The 6661-nt window shown below is 33.6% G+C and overlaps 1 non-coding gene across 1 annotated transcript; it reads right to left on the bottom strand.

Annotated features, from left to right (window-relative positions):
• Positions 1–1918: 1918 nt before the first annotated feature.
• On the bottom strand, positions 1919–2022 carry LOC113600712 (U6 spliceosomal RNA). The gene has a single exon (XR_003421828.1). It is a non-coding gene; the product is annotated as a U6 spliceosomal RNA (small nuclear RNA).
• Positions 2023–6661: the final 4639 nt, after the last annotated feature.

The following is a 6661-nucleotide window of genomic DNA, read 5'->3' as shown; positions in this document are numbered from 1 at the left end:
CTAAGTGTATTACTCGAGTTTTCTCCTTATTCCTCATAATAAAGCTAAAAGGGAAGCCCTATAAATTTCCCAATTTACAAAAATTAAAAGGAGACAATTAGAAATTATTATTTGTCTGTGGTCACCTGTGGCAGAACTGAAATTCAAAACTTAGCAGACAGACTCCAGAATGTTCCCGTTAACCACTTTACTATACATAAATTTTGATTTTGTCAACTATCAAATATTTGTTACTATTTAGAGACTGGTATAATAGACTGTAGTAGTTATAAGAAAAAAACAAACTTATTAAAATTGAGTTCTATGCCCTCAATCTTTAATGTTTCTTAGATACGAGATTCCTTTGAAAGTCTGGCATATACTATGGGCTTTACCTTCAGATTTGGGTATACATACATGTGTATGTACACATATATGTATACATATACACTAATTTGTGTTATATATTAGAGTTTCCTCAGATAGCCTAAACAGAAGTTTAGAAATATAGAATTATACAAACATTATGTATGTTAGTCCTTTCCCAATACTTTTTTATTCATTTTATCAATTTTAGTTTTAGCTACAAAATATTTTTAGATAGATTGAATTATTATCTATTTTTAAGAACATAATTTGCTATTAGCAGATTGTATAAATAGTGTTTAGGTAACTCTCAAAGGCTGTGTAGTTTAATTCCAATATAAATATCCCAAAAGGTACAAAGGGAGCCCAAGTATTTTGGGTTTGAGGATACTTTTGTGGGCTAGCTTGAAAATGTTGCTACTTTCAATAACATTTTCTTTTCTGTTAACGTTTTTATTTATTTTTGAGAGAAAGACAGAGCCAAGAAGTCATTGGCTTCAAACTAATCTACCTCAAATCTTACATTACCAAGGTTCTCTGTAATTCTTGGTATGCAATTAAGAACTGGAAATCTTCTACTTGTCCCGAGTCACTATTTTGTTTATGGTAAGAATGGAGTGTAAGTCAAGAGTAATATGACAATGGCCAAATAGCTACAGATTTGTAGTGTGTGATCCTTGTGAGAATAAGGAAACAACAGTTATTATCTTTTGGAAAATGCATTTGACCATAGACATCCTTCCAGGATCCCTTTGAAGACCTAATTCTCTGCTATTTGCCAGAACTAGAAATGTATACCATGGATTTAAAAACCCCAAATCCATGCCCTTAAAAAATGTTTAATTGTGCTTTAGTAATAGTCACTTTTTAAAGTTTTGTTACATTTTGACAGAGTAAAACACTGCATTTATCAAGGGCATTCTTTCTCACTTACAAACATTTTCAAACCTGTAGCAGCTGGACAATTCTTAATAGACTTGAAAGTGAGGGTAAATAGGGTTGTCATAACTAGTCAATCAGTCAATCAATCATTCTCTTTTTAACCAAAGTAATATTTTGTGGCAGTAATAGAAGGAGCATATTATCCCCCTGAAACATTGTATTCACCAGTCATAGTTTGGAAACCAAGTTCTTTCACTGGTATTTAAGCACTTCTAGTATAAGTGTTTATGGAGTTTAAGTAAGAAAAAATTCTCAGTTTCTATGTTTATAAATTGGGAAGAAATATAACTGGTATTAACTACTTCCTAGAATTTTTGTGAAAAAATACCTGGGTCAGAACCTGCACTAACACAGTATTCAGTAAAATAGACTATCATTATTTTGTTGCTATGATTATTTTTTTTTTACCTTTCAGTTTGTGCCTTTGTGGCATAATCAGTCTTTCCAGTTTCACTGAGATATAATTGACATATAGCACTGCATTCATTTAAGAGACACAGCATAATGATTTGATTTACATATATCATGAAGTAATTACAAGTTTACTTAACATAATTATCTCATACAGTTACAAAAAATATTTTTCTTGTGATAAAAACTTAGGATTACTATCTTAACTTTCATTTATAGCAAAAATATGGAACAGTTCACAAATTTATGTGTCATCCTTATGGGGGGCCATGCTAATCTTCTCTGTATCATTTCAGTTTTATTATGTGTGCAGCCAAAGTGGGCAATCTATATCTATATCTGTATCTATCTATATCAATATCTATATGCACGCACACACATAATGCTTATTTCGGTTGACCTTCCATCTTCCATTTTTGTCAGACAAAGCAATTCTTTTCAAGAAATTATTTCTTAACAGCAAATTAAGTAGTGAGGAAGTGAGATTCTGTTGTGTATTTCAGCAATCAACAAAAGATGAGAGTTTTCTGAAATATTTATTTTAGGTCCTAGAATTTAAACATTGGACATTTGCTCCTCTTGATCATCTTTTAAGACCAAATAATAAACAATTTGATTTGACATATTTCCTCTTTGGTGTCTCATACATCTGTTAAAACATAACAAACAGGGGTAGCACTTAATGAGAATCTGATGTATATAAATAAACTGAATCTCAACTTGAAAGTTACTAATTGCTCCTTGGTATTAATATGGATGTAATGTATTTATTATAGGATCTTTCTGCCAAATAACTACGGTCTATTTAAACTAGTGGCTCCATAATCACAAGAATATCCTAAGTAAGAAAGCTACATCATAGCCAATGTATATCACTATCACTATTATTAAATGCATCCAGCTTATTAAAATGTACCCAGCTTATTAAATGTTACATATTTCTGAATTTTTAAGGTAATTTATTGTCAAGTCAGCTAACACACAGTGTATACAGTGTGCTCTTGACATCGGGAGTAGGTTCCCGTGATTCATCACTTACATACAACACCCAGCGCTCATAGCAACAAGTGCCTTCTTCAATGCGCATCACTCATTTTCCCTGCCCCCGATCTCCTCACTCCCATCAATATCTGAATTTCTTAAGACTCAATTCAAATATCCCCAAATAATGAGTCAAAATTTCCCCCCAAATAATGTTATTTCTGAAGTGTTTAACCTTTAACATAGGGCCAGCTTCTTCTTAAGGGCTTTATCCTATATCTTTTTAGCATACTTCATATTTACCTATTTTCCATTCAAATAAGTGCATTTATTTGATATACTGTTTCCCCAGCGTACAATAGAGATAGTAATTGTCTGCTTCTATTAATTTTCTTACTGAAAAAATATCTCTCAGTAGTATATTAATAGGTTTTAATACACTGAGGGCTTGTATTGACCCGTAAAACAGGAAATGGACAGACAGTAATACACCAAAGCATCCACCTGACTTACAAACTCCAAGTATTTCAATTGCCTTCATGATAGTTATTGTTGACTCCAGTTTTAAATGTCATTGCCAGTCAGGGTTGGTAAGAAGCTCTTTTTCCCACCCTTGATTATTTCCTAAGCCATTCAAGGTTTGGAATCGGAACATTCCTACTCAGAGTAAATATAAAATAAATAGATAAGGCCTAGTGAGGGCAAAGCCAGGTCAAAAAGATGTCATTATAAGTGTTATATCACTGTAGCTATCTTCATTTCCACATTTACAAAGTTTTTGTAAAGTAATAAGCAAATTTTTGTCATTATTTCTGAAATTAAATCAGTCATCTACTCAACAAGCATTGAGGAACGACTGTGACAAACACTTTTCTAAGGCATGCGGTGGACAGACAGGCAAGGACCTTGCTTTCGTGGTGCTTACATTCTGGAGAGATGGGTAGGTGGATTTCAGAGTGAACGGACAGAAGAATAAAGAACAAAACCAATATTTTATTAAACAAGACAATTTAGAGAAGTGATAAGTGGCACTAAAAAGAAAACAATATTTTTGTGACACACTGAGGGGACAGATTTTAGATTAGGTGGTTCAGGAAACCCTTCTATGGGGGTGATCTTGGAAATGATCTCTGAATTATGCAAAGTACTTGACTGTATGACCAATTGGAAGCAGAGAATTCCAGGCAAAGGAAATTTTAAAAATAAGGGAAAAAATGATGGAATATTTGTATTTCGTCAAAACGTGAACCGAAGAAGTTCAATGATATTTTAATTTTTGAAATGTCCTGAAAATATACTGATGTACTGTTTTAAGAAATGTTTAAGCAACAAATTAAAAAGTGGACAATGACTTCAGACAAAGATGTAAGAGAGCCATCTGTGAACTTAATATTCTTATTCAACACCACTGTAATGAAATTTGAGTCTGAGTGCTGAGTTCAACAATAATTCACTACCTATTTCTTCATAGGAAGTGAGCTCAATTATCTCAGCTATCAGAAACTTCTAGGTGATCCTCTAAAAATACTCATATGAACTATTTAGAAATATTGTTGCTGTTCCAAACCATAGTCAAAAATCCTTTTTATCCTACAACCCAGTACTCTCTCTCTCTCTCTCTCTCTCTCTCTCACACACATACACACACACACACACCTGAAAAATGTGTTTCCCAGAACAATACTGTGTGACGAACTCTTGATATTTTCTATCATTTCATTTTTAAAACATTTAAACATGTTTCATAACTTACTAAATTACTTTTATGACTCACCGATGGGTTTGTACGTAAAGATTGGAAATACTATTCTAAGAGACATTCACAAATCTACACACCCTAATCTATACACCAAAGACAAAAACAAAAACAAAAACAACTAGGTCAATTACTATAGGCTAAAATTATTCATCCTTTCAGGAATAAACAGTAGTATAGTTCTTCAATGTTTTGCCAAATACTAAATAGAGGGGAAAAAAAAAGAAGAAGAAACCAGAATTAATCTTTTCTTTGCCTAACAACACGGTAATTTTGTGTTTGCTAGGAAGGCAATGTTTATATTAAATGGAGAAGTAGAAAGAATTCCATACTTATAAGGAAAGCTGATTTTCTTTCTGGTCACTCCTGACCCCATCTATTGGTCTCAATCATTCCCTAAATGTAGAAAGGAAGCATTTAAGAATTTAACAGTAGGGGTGCCTGGGTGGCTCAGTTGGTTAAGTGTCTGACTTTGACTCAGGTCATGATCTCACAGTTTGTGAGTTCGAGCTCTGCCTCAGGCTCACTGCTCTCAGCCCAGAGCCTGGAGCCTGCTTTGGGTTCTGTGTCACCCTCTCTCTCTCTCTCTGCCCCTTCCCTACTCATACTTTGTCTCTCTTCCTCTCTCAAAAATAAATAAACATTAAAAAAAAAATTTTTAAATAAAAAAGAGAATTCAACAGTAAACTCTTAAGAGAATTACAGTAAAAGATCAAAATGGTGTTAGTTAAAAAACTTCATAATAGTGAATCTAACATTACAAAAATAAACTTTTAACAGTAATAGTTGAAATTTGTATTTATATTTATCCTTAAATTTTTAACCACCTCAAGTAGAAATGTCACATAATAAATTATTCCAAAACAAAGTTTCACGCAAATTTTGGCCTCAGAATACATATTTACACACATATTGATGTTTTGGAATTTATCCACAATTAAAACAAAACACGTAAAGTCATATTTGGAGTATACGGATTTCAACAGACTGAAAGCCAGCCTTTAGGGTTCCTTCCTCTCAACTCTGACCCTAAGATGATTTATGTTTCTCATTCGTTACTTTAAGATATTTTTTAAAAAGTTGTTACATATATGTTGTAAAAGTAATATTGAATAAACCAGAAAGTCTAATAAGTGCTATAGATTTATGTGGGAAGGATGCAGACCCTGACATTTATTTATCATAGGCGAACCCTCGAGCCTTGCAAGATGTCTGTTAATTCCCAGTGAGTGGGGCATGTCTGACTCCTGTGCCTTTGCTAGCTCCTTCTTGTCTACTCTGGATCACCCTGAGCCTAGCCACCAACTCTGCTATAAACCTTTACAGACTTTATTGTAGTCTTAGAAGGTTATGGGGCAAGGCGAGACCATGAATCCCACAAGCGTCCCCCATTGACTGATTCTAATCACTTGGCCTCCTACATCTAAGTTTCCGAATTCCTTCCTATGGAAATCCACAAGCTCCTGACCTTGCCTCTGGTAGAACAGTTTGATCACACTCAGGCCTCTGTAATATAGGATACTCCTACCACATGGCTTATGTTGAAGTTTCCTTCAACAGAAAATCTCCTCTGTAACAGAAATTTTCAAACACAATAGTATATATGTACATGTAGTAAAAGCATCTTATGCAGATCTGAGAAGCGCTCCATAGATGTCTTTTCACTTTTCTCTAAGGCAACTTCCACTTTAAGCTCTGGTTGAATTGCAGGCTGCAGACACTTCACTACTGAAGGAGGAGAAACTTCCAATGAGTCCATCAGGCTCATTCTGGTGGCTTACAGAAAGTCCAAATACTTTCGTGGTGGGCCACATGATCATAAAACTAGACATGGAAGCTTTTTTGTTTAAAACTCCTTTGTTGAGGTATAATTTATAACAAATAAACTATCAATTTTGAATAGATAGTTCCATGAGTTTTGACACATTTATAACCCTGTGTAACTACCAATATCATCAAACATTACCCAGAAAAATTTTCTTTTATCACTATCCATCCTTCATCCCTGGTGAGGCAAACACAGATTTACTTTCTGAATCTGTTTTTTAGTTTTTCTACCTTCTAGAAACTTCTATAAATGAAATCATACAGTATATACTCTTATATGTCTGGTCTCTCAGCATACACTTGTTGAGATTCATACATGTTATTGTATTTATCAGTAGTATATTCTTTTTCATTGACAAGTAGTATTGCATCACACAGATACACCATAATTTATTTACC

The sequence above is a fragment of the Acinonyx jubatus genome, chromosome F2 (genome assembly GCF_027475565.1).
Source record: "Acinonyx jubatus isolate Ajub_Pintada_27869175 chromosome F2, VMU_Ajub_asm_v1.0, whole genome shotgun sequence".
In the NCBI taxonomy this organism is placed as follows: domain Eukaryota; kingdom Metazoa; phylum Chordata; class Mammalia; order Carnivora; family Felidae; genus Acinonyx; species Acinonyx jubatus.
Note: the sequence above shows the minus strand (reverse complement) of the source record. Positions and strands in the feature narration are given on the sequence as shown.